The sequence below is a fragment of the Camelus bactrianus genome, chromosome 2 (assembly GCF_048773025.1).
Source record: "Camelus bactrianus isolate YW-2024 breed Bactrian camel chromosome 2, ASM4877302v1, whole genome shotgun sequence".
NCBI lineage: Eukaryota > Metazoa > Chordata > Mammalia > Artiodactyla > Camelidae > Camelus > Camelus bactrianus.
This window is the reverse complement of record NC_133540.1, coordinates 64,577,256-64,590,810: the sequence shown is the minus strand read 5'-3', so window position 1 is coordinate 64,590,810 and position 13,555 is coordinate 64,577,256. Positions and strand designations below refer to the sequence as shown.

At 34.6% G+C, this 13,555-nt stretch overlaps 1 protein-coding gene across 4 annotated transcripts in view; it reads left to right on the top strand.

The window, feature by feature from the left end:
* The window catches only part of BANK1 (B cell scaffold protein with ankyrin repeats 1), a 382,399-nt gene that overhangs the window by 193,129 nt on the left and 175,715 nt on the right, over nt 1-13,555 (top strand). The gene's annotated exons all lie outside the window — the stretch shown is intronic.

The following is a 13,555-nucleotide window of genomic DNA, read 5'->3' as shown; positions in this document are numbered from 1 at the left end:
ATGTGCTGCTCTGCCACTTCAATTGGGAGATTTGAGTATTTCACAGATAGTCCACTGAACATCTCTTTTCAAAGAACAGCATACATTGTAATTTTATTCACCATAGTTACTGTGTATTTGTAAGAACATGTACCAGCAGACTTCACAGGGTTTTTTTTTTTGTTATTATTTTTAATAGTCTATCTACTCCACTGAAACGGTATACTCTAAGAGCTATCCTGAGTTTTCCTGTAAATTTTAATGGCAGATGTGATCTAAGTAATCCTTAAAATCGGTAATAAGATACTTCCTGTAATCATTTAAAAGCTATTGGACATATAATACATGAACATTCTGTAAATTTGAGGAAAGGAATAATAATAAGGAATCTGTGAGTTTTATTTTTTAATAATCCTCAAATTTGTAGTAAGAGACTTTCTAGTATCATTTAAAAGCTATTGGGCATACAGCACAATGGCTATTCTGTGAATTTGAGAAAAACGATAATGAGAAATTTGGTTTTCTTAGTTTATTTTTAATGATCTCCATTAGGTTTTATAGAATAGTTTACCTAAACCAGCTTAATTATCTGCTTCCTAAATCATTTCGCCTTTTTTGGATAGGTACTAAATCCCAGCACATACCCTCATAAAGGTACAGTTTCCAGAGCATCACCTAAAACAGTGACTTGAAGAGCAATTCAGATGAAAAATCCAAAGCCCAATTTGGGAAGATAATTAGAATTCAGGTACTAGTGTTAGAAAAACTAGTAATTCCTATTTAACTGAGATCATTAAAACCTTTAAGACTTCCATCTTACTTACAAGTGTCTAGGGGCAACAATAAAGTTAACTTTGTATAAGAACAACCAGATACAATATAAAAACCAGATTTGCTCAAAATGCTTAAAGAACATAGCAATTATGATCAAAACATTAGGGTCCTATTTATTAAAAGAGTTTTTGAAATGGGACCAAATAATTTTTATTAATTGTATTTCTTAATGGTAAAAAGGTATCTTTGTGTTGCATGTATTTTTCATCCTACAGGTTTTACTTTATACCTGTTGAAATCTTACATTCATCTTCATGTTAGGTGCTCTTTATTTCCAGTTTTTCTTGAATTGTTATATCACTCAATCTTTGGTGTACTGCCTGCAAAATTTAATGCTGTGTGAAGCCAGATGGGGTTGGGGCGAGGGGAGATATGGACTGAGGGAACTCATATCATGAGGAATTTCCCATAAAGGCTGGTTTCTTCATGAAATTGGAACTCAAGCTCTAGCAGTTGTCTCCCTTAAAAGTTCTCAGGGGCTTCTCCCTTTCTGAGAGATACTGGGAACTCCCAGGCCTTCCAGTAATTTTTTTTTTTTAGGTCCTTCTCACCCTCAAATGACTAATGGACATTTCCCTTCCTCTTTTCATCAGCTCCTATTGAAAAGAGGTACAAATGTACCTGGTTTCTAAACTATAGTTCACCATAACGCCAGTGTTACCTAAGACAGACCCTTGCTACAAACTTCCAGTGCTCACAGGGTAAGGTCCAAACTCCTGTGAATGACACACAAGACTTAAGGGTCACAAATTGTTTCCGACATCAGCTCCTGCTACAGCTTGCCTCCTTGTCTTCTCAGCTCTCTCTGTGGCTCCTGTGTTCCAGCCTCAGGATTGCTCCCTCTTCTAGAACATTGTGGCAGTTCCCCCCACTGCCCCTTCTTTAAGGCATGGGCACTGTGTTCTTTATCTTTGCATGCGCAGTGACTTCACACAACTGGTTCCTGACACATGCAACACAACTGGCGCTTATTACTTTAAAAATGGGTAAACATAATGATTACTTCTTTCTAGTGCTATTTGAAAAAAAAAGTAAAAAACTATAGTATATGCATATAAATAAGATAGAGAAATGAACACTGCCCTTTTAAAGTACACATTTATTTATAAAACTGTAGAAATGAATCTGATGCTTATAAAAGTAAAGAACTCTCAGAGGTCCATAATACTGGAAAAGTGAAGAATTTGTGCTTCTGAACTTTTCTTCATGTCCTACTTAGGCATGAACTCCATGTTAACATACTTCATTACTGACTTTTAACAGCTGTAAAATTCCAGATTTCAGTCTTACCTTTCTTTTGAATGTTAAGGAAATATTTACCACTCAAAAATGACTAAGATCTTACCTCTCTTTCAAAAGGCTGCACAATATCTTTCATTTTGCTTCCTGGAAAGTGTCAGTGTGGCATAAGAGAAATAACTCTGGCCAGGGCAGGAGCAGGAGTTAGATTCTTTGACTGAATCAGCAATCACTTACTTCACGAGAGCTCATTTTCCTTAATGCTAGAGGAATTTCCTCATGTGAACAATGAAAAAGCTAGAGTATACGACTTTCAAGGTCATTTCTAACTCAAATATTTCATAATTGTATGCCAAGAAAAAATACTTACTTAGGTTGGGAATTAAGACTGTTCTTCGTTAAAGAGGATTGACTTGCAAATGCATGGACTCTCCGTGTAGCCCTTATTTCCATTTTATTTGCATTTATTCTTAGCCCCCCTCTTCCCTAGAGAAGAACGAAGTGATGTGAGCTTCCTGTGTCTTTGATCCATTTTATTACTTGTTCAATATTTCTGATGAAAGACTTGTAATCAGAGAAAGAACAGTCAAATAAAATGCAATTTGGAGATTGATTTTTGGAGATTTTGCAATTTGGAGATTTACAATTTGGAGATTCATTTATTTGGGGATTTATGTTTGTACTCCTTGTTAGAATGGACCAATAAGAACAAGGCATATCTATTGAACTTTGTATGTTACTGATAAAATAAGCAGCACTTCCTTTGTGCTGTATCTCCACCTGTCGTAATGGTGAAGCAAAGGTTAGTGATGCCTGATGAGGGTGGTCCAGACTTAATGCTTATACTCACCTCAGTTACAAATCATTGAATCAAACAGGAGCATAATCCCACTTAGTACACCCATCCACTTATTCAGAGAAAAACAGATAAATTAGTAAACTTTAACGGCAGATACCACAGCTGTTTTAAGAAAAAAAAAAACTTCTGAGTGCAGGTACTTAGCCATTAACACAGCTATATTGTTGTTTCTCTACAATTCTTTATCTTGTAAACCATCTCAGTCCATTTTCCTGGTTACTGGTCCCATCTGTTTTAGCTTATGTTTAGCTACTGTTTAGAACATATTTTATTAATGACTTCTTAATCTTTAGTTTTTGCTCACTTGGTGGAAATAAACACTTCCTTTGATTTTTATTTCTTCCATCCTAAAGCTTCTCTTTTGCTTCTTACATCCCCTCTCTTCCTGTCACTGGGACTGGTTTTGACTGACCTTTTCAGAGGATGTCTGTGTGCTGGTGTGAGTGCTGCCTGTAACTAACCCCATCCAAGTACAGCTGTCTGCTCTTTTACTGTCTGGTTCTTTAGAAGGTTCAGATCTTCAACTATAAGGAACATTTTTAAGCAATCCAGAAAAACAGAGCACAAGTCAAACACAGTTATCAATGTTCCTTCATCGCTTGTATTCATAACAAGATAATTAGAGGAAATTAGAGAACCTGGCTCTGATAGGAACAAACCCCAAATCATCAATAACCCTTTGGAAATTAGAGGACAAAAAACCTTGTGGCAAAAATACGTATGTTTGAATTTGCTAAAAGTCATTATGCATTCTTGTGGGTCTCTTTACTGATAATGTTTATAGTATCAGCAATAAGATAAAGAAATAAAATGGAATATAATTTGGGAAGTCTAAATTGTGTTAGCATGCATGAAATATGCTGCTACACTAAACAGTATCAAGACACAGGAAATGAAGTAAGAGAAATCTTTGACAAGGAAAATTCAGCTTCTAGGAATTTATTATTTTTTTCCCAGAGGTCAGCCATTTAGTCTTATCAGTCTTATTAAGTAGCAACACACAGACAAATATATGTCAGTTATGCTCAAGTTCCTCCCAACAAATCTGATGATCATTTTTTTCATTCAATTTAACTTGACCTTTCAGCAGCCATTAACACCGTTGATCAAACTCACTTTCTTGACATAAATGTTTTCCTTAGCTTCCAGGAAGACACATGTACCTGGTTTTCTTCTTACACCCTTTGCATTTCCTTGTCAGTATCCTTGGCAATCTCTTCTTTCTAGATCTAGAAAATAAAGTTTCAAATAAGTCAAATTTTGATGCTGAGGCACCTTTTTTTTTTTTATTTTTGGATAAATACTCCCTCTGCAGGTTATCTCATTAAGGTGGATTTCCTTTAAGCCCATCTTTCACTGTTCTCTGACCCAGGAAATGACATTTCATCAGTCTAGTTTAAAAGCCAGAAACCTAAGAGCCTCCCCAGTGCCTTGTACTCTCTTGCCCGACAGGTTCTATCCATTACTAAGCCATAGCAGTTTTACTTTTTGAACATTGCTCACTCATCTCCCCATCTCTCCAGTTCTAGCACTTTAGTCCACTGCTTTTCCTGTTGCCTGCATGGCTAGGATAGCCTCCTACCCAGGCCCCTCCCGTGTGTTCCTGCGCACATCCTCCTTATCTCAAGTCCCTGGTTTGTGAGGTTCTTTAGAAACAAAGACCTCAGCATGTAATTCTCCTGCTCAAACACTTCAATAGATTCCAGTCATTGTATGGATTAAAAAAATCTTTAACATGAATATGGCCTCGCAGACACTGTCCCTCTCTCTCTCCAGCTTGATCTTTGTCCTCTTCCTCACCTCTGCACTTCAGAAACACTGGTCTGCTTTTGGTTCCTGAGCCTTTAGTCCTAATCTCCTGCCACAGGGCCTGCCTTTCTATATACTCCTCTGTCTTGAACACTCTTCCCTTCCACCTTCCCTATCATTGTCTTCACCTGTTAAGTCTAATTCATCCTGCAAATGTTAATCCAGCATCTCTTCCTCAGTGGAGCCTTCCCTGATCCATACATCTCCCTGTATATCTCTTTGCAACACTAATCACATTCTAATTTGACATCTATGTGTGTGATATTTCTCAAATTACCCCTCATTATCTACTTCTCATTATCTCCCTCTCATTAGACTCCAAGGTCAGTAAGGGCAGAGATTCTATGGGTTCCCTGTTTCATCTCCAGAACCAACTGCACTGCAGACACATGGATGCTCAATACATATTTTGTTGAGTGAAAGAATCTGATACATTAAGTTTCCCATCCAACCTCAAGTGACCCCTTTTTCCCACAGTCACTGGCTTCCTATCGCTCAGGCACAGCCCTTTTTAAGAAGGTTATTGGACTCGTCACTAAGTAGTGCTGCTTTTGACTGAAGTCGAAAGAGCAGGGCAAAAAAGGGAAGGACCTCAAAGGAAAAAAATCAAATGAACATAAAACGAAGAGATTAAGTCTGTCGTCTAGCTTGGAAACTAGCATCTAAAGCAACCCAAAACAGTAATTCCCAGAATGTGGGGGGAAATCATGGCATCAGTTAGAGAAGGTTTTTTTTGAAAGACATTTCTTTGAATATGTTAGTGCAGTATTTGTTTCAAAACTGCCTTACTTTACTACATATTTAACAGTAAGTTGTTACAAAATGATTGCCAAAGGGACGTAAAAGTGAGAAAAGACATGGTTCTTATGATTGCTGTATCTAATGCTGACACTAGAAAAGCTTTGTTTATTTGTTTGCCTGTTTATTAATGTCATATCTCCATTGATTTATCTGTTCAAGTTTGGTCAAAGTAAATTTTTGAGGCTTTTTGACATTATCTGAGGGGGGGGGTTAAGTTGAAAAATTCAGCACAATCAAGCTTCAATCAATGGTCTAGAAGACAGTTTTCCTTTTTTCTAATTTTTAATCAGATTGCCTTTACATAATCATGATGTTTATGCATTTTTCATGACTGATGGAGATGGCAGAGACTGCTAGCTTTCCCCCAGTATTTCCTTTCCCTTTCTTACATAGTAATACAACTTTTATCTGGGCACATGACCACCAGGTAACTACTATACTTCCTAACTCCCTTGCCACTAGGCATAGCCATGTAACTAACTAATGGCTAATGGCATGTCAGTGGAAATGATATGTACAAATTTCTGATCATGGCCTCTCTTAAAAGAAGGGTAGAGTCATGCTCTCCCCCTCACTGACTTTTTCCTTTGACTGGCTGCAGTGCTAACAAGGGACTGATAGGTAAGCCAACAAGAACCATGAAAATGATGTACAGTAGTGAAACAAAATAGAGCCAGATTTCCTAGTCAGGGAGTCAGGACATCAGCCCTGGACTGCCTAATCCCAGAGTTTTATGTTAAAGAGAAATGGGCTTCTATCTTGTTTAAGCCACTGGCATTTTGGATATCTGTATTATAATATAAAACCTACATTCTAGTTAATTTTAAAGATATGCATTATTTAATTTAAGAATTTAGAAAGAAAAAACAAATGAAATTATTTGTTCAGTCAGTACAAAAGCCAGTTTGGGGAGCAAAGTCACCTCATTGACAGTTGCGCACTTTTCTAAATCACAATGATTACGTTTCATGAATTATTATAACTGAGCTCACATCAGAGTATTTAGAGAAAATGGAATTAATATTTACTGGAGATTCTACATATTTACTCATTTAAACTTCTCAGTAGTTCTGTCAGGTAAGTATTAGTTAAGTCCACAGCTCATAAGTCCTGGAGCAGGCATTTCAACACAGGTTTTTCAGATCTCAAAACATACATTCTTGTAATAATTACTTTCAAGTTATTTAAAGAGATTCTACAACCATGTGAATACCTAATCAATAATAAATATAAAGTATTTTAAGGGGGTGTTAAATTGCATCATTTTATATTCTTACATTTATTTTTGTCTATGTAGTCACAGACGTTGAAATTCTAACAACTGACTCACTCAGAACTTAATTGAAAAATTAATCTGACGAAGGAAAATACCTTTTTCTTAGCCCAATTCACTTATTTAGATTATTCTTTTACATTAACTGTTCGGACTTGAATACTCATAAAATAAAAAAGAAAAGGCTTTTTATAACCTTAGAAAGTATTTGCTTAGCTCTTTGACCTATCATTCTCTTTACAAGCTGTAGGAGGAAATGTTGTTTAAGATATGTTATGTAAACTATGTATCAGATTCTCCTTGAAATGGCTATCTTGGCTCGCTTTCACAGCACCCATTATGAACAATGGAACAAACGAAGTGACTTTTTTCTTTTTCACTAGTGAAACTTAAACAAGCATAGCAATTTGTTATAATAAGAAAAACAAGATGGTTTTAGCTCAACCATTGACTTTCCTTTTAGGTACCTAAAGGTAAAGAGTGAAATGCTGCAGCCTTTTGATGGATTTTGTCTCCTATTAGGGATATGTCACAACCCTCCTATGGTTATTTCATTGTTTCTTTTATTAATCAAGATTCTTTATCATTACTGTATTTCTCTACCAGAATTAAAAAATTAGTATTCTGTGGCAAACTTTATAGGTTTCTTCACCCAATCCCAATATTTAAAATCCCTTTCCCTTGCCTATTTCTACTACTGAAGCTGAGAAATCCAGATTCTCACATTTTTTAACCACCATGCAGCTGGAGGTGGTCATGTGAGGCAGTTCTAGACAATGAGACCAAGGAGACATCTTTAGAGCTCTTGCTCTAAAAAAAGGAAAAGAATAGATCTGGTTGACAGTAACCAGCTTCCCCATTTCCCCTTCATGTATGCCCTTTCCTCCATCTTTTGGCTAAACATGAATATGATGTTTGGAACTGCAGTGTCCATTGTGAAACCATGGGACCATGATTTATTCTTTATTTTTCTTAAATACTATTTCAGATTTTATTCTTCCCTCCATGACTAGAATGTAGCATGAAATGCAGTGTGTTTAGAATGTGAAGCTGTAAGTTAAAGTCCTTATTCAGCTACTTATTGGCTCTGCAATTTTGGGTGTTACTGCTTTTTTTGTACCGTGATTGTAACATCTTTAAAAATAGGCATTAAAAAAAACTCTACCATGGAGGAATGTTATAAACATTAGAGATAAATTACATAAAGCCTAGTGCATTGTAAGTGCTTAACATGTGGTAGTTATTATTACTACTTAAAAGTCTTTGAGTCTGTTTCATGGTATACATTTATCCTACACCTACAACATACATCCTCTCACATCAGTCCATACATCTGAAGTATCTCCCAACTGCTTACATTCCAGCGCCCCAAAATCCTTTGAAGGACAGTCTCTCAATGCTGTCCTGCCCAGTGTTCACACCTCTCATCCAAGAAAGGGGCGAATCAGACTTTGAAGGGGTGCTGCTATGATGATAGCTATTCCTCTCGAGGAATTCAGCATTGTGTAATGAGTATCTTTAATTTTTTCTGGTTAGTATTTAAACTTTTAATTATTACAAATTATAGATTCACATATATTTGGAAGAAATAATAGAGATTATGCATTTGGTAGTTTGTGTTTTGCAGGAAATTGGTCCATTTCATCTAACTTGTCAATGTTATACGTGTAGAGTTGTTCAGAGTGCTCCTTTATTATCCTCTCGAGGTCCACAGGGTCTATAGTGATATCTCTTCTTTCATTCAGACATTTGTCATTTGTATGTTCTCTCTTTTTTCAGACTTTGAAAAAAGTCTTGCTAGAGAATTGTCAATATTATTGATCTTTTAAATGAATCATCTCCTTGTTATACTGATGTTCTTTTCTATTTTTATATTTTCAATTTAATTGATTTCTACGCTATATTTATTATTTTCTTCTTTCTGCTTGCTTAGAGTTTATTGTAATATTTTTCTGGATTGTTGAAGTGCAAGCCTAGATAATTGATTTGAGATTTTTTCCTCTTTTTTAATGTGTGTATTTTGTGCTATAAAATTTTCTTTCAACTCTGCTTTAGCTGTGTTCCACAAATTTTCAAGTGTTACATTTCACCTTTATTGAGTTTAATGTATTTTTTTTTATTTCCCTTGAGATTTCTTCTTTGATTCTGGATTTTTTTAGAAGTGTACTGCTTGTTTTCCATGTTTGGAGATTTTCCTGTTACCTTTCTGTTACTCATTTCTACTTTGATTGCACATAGTTGGGAAAACCCATTCTATATGATTTAAATTATTTTAGATTTGCTGAGACTTGTTTATATCCCAGGATATGATCTGTCACAGTTTATATTCTATGGGCACTTGGAGATAATGCGTATTCTGCTATTGTTGGATGGAATGTTTTTTAAAATGCTGTGTAGTTCCTTGTTGTTATATCAGTCATTGGATGATGGTGTGTTGAGTTCTGTATTTTTCCTTATTTTCTTTCCACTTCCTTTATCAATTTTTGAAAGAGATATTTATGTCTCCAACTATGGTATAAATTTGTCTATTCCTTCTATTAGTTCTGTCAGTTTTTAACCTCACATATTTTGCAGCTTTGTTACATACGCATTTAGGATTATTATGTCTTTGGTGGATTGACCCTTTTATCATTATATAATGTCTCTTTCTGTTTCTGGTAATCTTTACTCCAATGTCTCTTTTATCTAATATTAATATATAGCTACTCATGCTTTCCTTTGCAATGATCCCATGATATATTGTTTTTTATCCTTTTACTTTCATCTGCCCATACTGTTTATTTGAAGTAAGTTTGCCCATACTGCTTATTTGAAGTAAGTTTCTTATAGAGAGCATATAATTAGATCATGTGTTTTAATCTACTCTACTAATTTCCATCTTTTAATTGTTCTCTTTAGACTACTTATAGTTACTGTAAATATTCGTATGTTAGGGCTTTAGACTGCCATTTTATTTTTTGTTTTTAGTTTGCTTTCTGCTTTTCACTTATCTGAGTTTTCTTCCTTGAATTACTGTGTTTTACTTAAATATTTTTTAAGATTTCTATTTTGATTTATTTCTAGTATTATGAGTGCCTTTCTCTGCTTGTCTCTAGATAGTGCTCTAGATAGTGTTACATATTTATAACTTATCACGGTCTACCTATGTCCTCATTTTACCTGTTTGAGTGAAGTATTGAATTCTCACCTCCCTTACCTTCCCTCTACCCCTCCACCACTTATGATACAAATGCCTTAGATATTCCATCTACATACATTTAAAACCACCTCAGACAGTATTATAATTTTTGCTTCCCACCATCAAACATAATTTAGAATACTCATAATTTAGAGAAAGAAAGCCTATTGTGTTTACCTGTATTTTTTACTTACTGTGCTCTTTCTTCCTTCCTCCTGTTCCACAATTCTTTTATCATACCCTTACTGTTTAGAGAAATTGTTTATTCATTATTTTAGGATATATCTGCTGGCAATAAATTTCATAAGTTTTCCATCAATCTGTAGAATGTCCTAATTTCCCTTCTCTCCTGAAGGATGGCTTTGCTGGGCATAAGATTCTTGGTTGACAGTTCTTTTAGCACTCGACAAATATTGTCCCATTTTCTGGCAGCTATGGTTACTTCAGTGTTTCTGATTGTTTTTACACTGTAAGTTAGGTTTTGTTTCTTTCTCACTTATTTCAGAATTTTTCTTTGTCTTTAATTTTCAGAAGTATAATTATGGTGTCTCTTGGCAGGGAAATCTTTGGGTTTAACCTATGTGTGGTTTGCTCAGTTTCTTGAACCTATAGCTTTGTCTCTTACTAAATTCAGGATGTTTTCAGTCATTATTTCTTTGTGTACTTTTTCATCCCTACCCTCTTTCTCCTCTCTTCCTGGGACTCTATAATCACATAAATGTAAAACCTTTGTTATAATCTCACAGGTCTCTGACACCCTATTTTTTCCAGTCCATTTTCTCTCTGTTGTACAGATTGAGTATTTTTTATTGTTCTGTCTTTAAGTTTAATGTCTTTTCCTCCGTCCTTTCCATTCTGCTGTTGAGCCCATCCACGGAAGTTTTATTTTGACTATTGTATTTTTCAGTTCTAAAATTTCAAATAGATTGTTTTTTTACTTTCTATTACTTTGTTGAGATGTCCTATTTCCATGCTGAGGCACTTTATTTTTTATTTATTTTGAGAACGATATATTTGCTTGTTGCAGAATTTTTATCATGAATGTTTTAAAATCTATGTCAGATAATTATAAAATTCTTCTCATCTGGTGTTGGCATTTATTGATTGCCTCTTTTCATTCAGTTAAGAGATCTTTCTGATTCTTGGTATAACAATTGATTTTCTATTGAAATATGAAATTTCAGTTGTATTGAAGGAGAAGAAAAGAAGAAAGTCTAACTATTCCATCTTCCCAGAAGTAGAAGTGCATAATTTTATGTATCTTTTAAAATGAACGTTTTATGTATTCTTTCTCTTTTAGGAAGAAATACTCAGTATAATGAAGTTGTTTATCAGGAATAAGTATATATGTATATAACGTCTTCATATTAAAATAGAATTGTGATTTATAAATATATATGCAGTTTATTTTTAAGTACATCATCAATCCCACATTCCATCACAGGGTGCTGAAAAAATTCTCTTGGAAAAAGTCATGTATTTACTTCATCAGTATGAGTGTTATTATTTTGTAACTAGCCTTCTGTCTGTTTCATATCTTAGTCTTTTTCCACTTTCTTTTTCTACTGCTCTTGATAGGTATAGATCTATGTGTGCATGCGTATGTACATGTGTACATATTATTTGTGTATATTGAATTTTTCCTAAAACCAAACACTGTTGTCAATATAATTTTATCATTTTACTCTCCTCTTATTTTCATATTAAGTTGCTCATTAATAACTAACATCATAGGTTGGTTGTGCATTTTGCTGAACAAATATTAGACTACTCCATTTTAATCTTTCTATTTGAAGAACAGTTGTGCCAATCTCAACAAGTATTCTTAGGATTGCACAATTTATTTTAAGGAGAGGAAAATTTATTATTTTCAAATTTCAGTGCCAATGTTTAGAAATGATGCCCATTTTCATCCTTGGAATTTAAAAAGAAGCAAAACTACCCAAATCAGATTTCTCTATTTAAAATATCTTCTGGGGAGAAATTTGGGGGGGGGGATTGTTTCTCGTAGCCATTTCTGTGATTTTTCACATCTTTGTTGTGTGTTCTATACCATTTATTAATATGCAAGCATAATACTAGTAACATGATTATGAAATTGAAAACAGAAGTGATTAAACTGCTTATCAAAGATTAGAATATTAAAGGGTATCTGCATTGTTTTTTTATTTAATTAGATGTCATTTTCTACATGGTGAGGTTTTTTGTTCTGATTCCAAAAACACTGCTATTTCATTTTAAAAGTTCAATGATATAAGCTGTAGCATTTCTCATATTAAAGTGTCATAGTGCCTCTGTGTGAGAAATTGTACTTCTGAGATTCCTCCTGGGAAGTCATGCTCTTTTGAATTCTCCTCTGTCTCAGAATTTCAGAGCTGAAGGAATCCCAGAGGTTATCTTGTGCCTAACTTATACAAGAGTATAGTAACTCTCTGACACACTAATCTCTACTCGTTAAATCTTGTATACTTTGGGAAGAAATAGTAAGTTTATCTCTTTATGTAAAAATGCCAGTGACTAGATAATAGCCTGTGCAGAACTCTCATGTCCACTGACACAAATTTTTAAGAAAATTTACAAACTAATGTTAGGATTTTTATAAGTTCTTAATTGTTTTTATCAAGTCCTATAGCCAAAACATATTCTTTTTGAGCTTTAAGCTAAAGAATGTGCAAATATATTGCCAATAATGTTTTGCCCTACCATTCCTATCAAAGTCTTTTGAAAAGACTGAGTAATAACTATTCATATAAACTGAAAGACGAGGTCTCACTCGATATCAATATTCAACCACATAAGCAATCATAGTTATGCTGATATTTAAATAAGCTTAATTTAATCCACATAATAAACATTTTCATGTTAAGTACTATAGGCTTTAAGTAACTTCTTGTTGCTTACACGATGAATTAAAAACTTCTTATCAGACATATGTCACTTTTTGAAATGCCCACTTCCTTCTAATTCTGCAGTCTTACGGAAATTCTTAACCAGGTCATGCTTCATGACACCTCCTTGACTATATACAATGTGTGCCTGTAGTCCAGAACTCCTTGTGTACATAGCAGTCTCAGCTTAGGTCACCTCTTCTGTAAGACCTTTCTTGACTGTTTCTTCCTCTGTAGAGCTAGCCACTTCCCCTTTGCCAGCACCGTCCCTGACCCGTAGAGACTTCGTGTAAGAGTACCTGAAACACTGAGTTCATTGCCCACACACAATTACATGACCCTGAGTGCCCTGAAGGCAGAGCTTTTTGTAAATCCCCTCCTTTGAAAAAAAAAAAATCCGCAATTAAGGGCTTCACATAGTTCATAGTTTTAAGTAGGTTAATGCTGGGTTTTGCTTTGCATCCCCCAGCTGTTGGTTGAGAAAAGGGCTTTCATCCTTTCTTCCCACTTCTAAGCAGGACTTTCAGAAAATCCAGAAAGGCCTGAACAACTTTATTATTTGAGGCATCTAGATTATTGAAAAATGAAGAAATAGAGTAACATCTTTTTTTTTTCAATCCAGCCATTTAATTTCTGTGACTGTGTATTGGCAATATGTCTGATTTTATTTGGAAAAAGTCTTGATTAGACGTTTT